This window comes from Hevea brasiliensis, chromosome 8, assembly GCF_030052815.1.
Source record: "Hevea brasiliensis isolate MT/VB/25A 57/8 chromosome 8, ASM3005281v1, whole genome shotgun sequence".
NCBI lineage: Eukaryota > Viridiplantae > Streptophyta > Magnoliopsida > Malpighiales > Euphorbiaceae > Hevea > Hevea brasiliensis.
Genome location: NC_079500.1, coordinates 14493107 through 14494911, shown reverse-complemented (window position 1 = coordinate 14494911; position 1805 = coordinate 14493107). Strand labels below are relative to the sequence as shown.

At 34.5% G+C, this 1805-nt stretch overlaps 1 long non-coding RNA gene across 1 annotated transcript; it reads right to left on the bottom strand.

Moving 5' to 3' along the window:
* Nucleotides 1-396: 396 nt before the first annotated feature.
* LOC110648247 (uncharacterized) lies at nucleotides 397-1094 on the bottom strand. The gene is made up of 3 exons (XR_009150606.1): nucleotides 910-1094; nucleotides 612-827; nucleotides 397-517 (listed from the first exon to the last, which is right to left on the bottom strand). It is a non-coding gene; the product is annotated as an uncharacterized LOC110648247 (long non-coding RNA).
* Between the last annotated feature and the right edge of the window lie 711 nt (nucleotides 1095-1805).

The window sequence follows — 1805 nt, the reverse complement described above, 5'->3', positions numbered from 1 at the left end:
GCATAAAAGTAAAAATATAAAAACATTAAGCATGTGTATTAACAAGAAGTTCATGATAAGTATATTTTCCTTGCTTGCTGCATCTTGAAGCCTATAGATGTGTTCCTATGACTATACGTCAAATTGAAAACAAAATACAAATATGAAGAAGAGTCATCTCACCTGTTTCTCTAAGTCCACAGCAACATCTTCAAACAAAACTTTTGAAGTTGAACCTGAGGTGTTTGATGCAACAGCCAAATATGCAGGTAAATCTTTAACCTGAATGGCAAATAAAATTAAACTAAAAACATAAGAAAACGTGTCCACAAGCACAAGCATCAATCAGAACAACTACATATTCCAACTTGGAAGAAACCACACACACTAATCCCACAACAAAATTTAAGTGGTTTCTAACCTTCAATTGATAATCATGCCAATGAGCTTTGGCTATCAGACTGCCATCAGCAACATGTTGCTCTAATAGCTTGCGAAATTCATCATGATTTTTACGCTCAGCCTTTCTCATTTCTTCCTATATTGATAACAAAATAAAAACTGAGATAAGATAATAATATACAAATGGCAGAGACTAATTGCTCGCATAAGAATCCAACAGACTGTAGAACCTTCTGGATCTTCCTCTGCTCTTCCTCTTCCTTCTCTAAATCTTGTAAATGATCCCGAAACATCACCTTAAAAATAGTTCAAAAAACATAAAACTTATCTGGCTAAAAATTGGAAAAAAAAACCTGGAAAATTTACAAGCGATCAATCTATTCAAGACAAGAACATCGCTCATCTGCCTCTAATTGATCTTGTACTTTTCGCCACTGGGTGCTTGCCTAGAGAGAAATGATGGGTAAGTTAGAGTTGGACAGCAAAAGGGAATCCAAAAAAGTGAAACGCAACCTTGCGAGAAGGTACCTTAATAAAGTCACAAGATTCCAAAAATTGCCTATACTTCATAATATTCCGTTTGCGCTCCTCCTGTACCTTTGCTCGCTCCTCGCAATGTATCCATCAAAGAACTGTCAGAGGCTCATAGCATATATGCTTTAAATCCTTTATCTTCAAACTATAGCTTGCTATATGCAGTTAAGAGAATTCAATCATGACCCTCAAAAGAATAGTAAGTACCAAGCACATTCATATTCCTATAGGATTCTAAACAATACAATCATGACATAAGAAGATGCTAGATATTGCCTTAGTGTTGAGTTTATGGGGGATGTTTTTGTAATTACGAATTTATCCTATTCCTACTTGTTAAAGGAAAACTTCAGCAACACAATAAATAGGTGCATGTTATTTTCTTCTTCATAGTGTAACAGGCAGGTGGCTTTCCATGGACATAGGCAACTAGCCAAATTGACAAAAATTACACATGTAGTGTTTTTGTCCTTTTCTGTGATCATTATTCAAATTTGCAAGAGTAAGTGTTGCATGGTCAATTTTTCAATACTTCATTCTCCAAATGTCATTAGTCACTGCTTCATAGAATCTACAAATATGGAAGATAACATAGTAAAATTATCTTTGAATGTTATTAAACACATGCAACAAAGGCAAATACTGAGTGCAGAACATACAAGAAAATGTTAATACTAATTACTAAATGTCAAACTCATTTTTGGTCCAACCAGATAACCAGGACAGATCTGGACACCTATGACCTCTACATTTATTGGTCCAACCACATATCTTTTTTCAAAGGGCACGATGCAAAGATGCCACGTAAGATGTTTTGAGAATACACCGAAAAACTGTAATATGTTAGAAATACTAATGATACAGCAATATACTGTACGCAAAAAAATAAA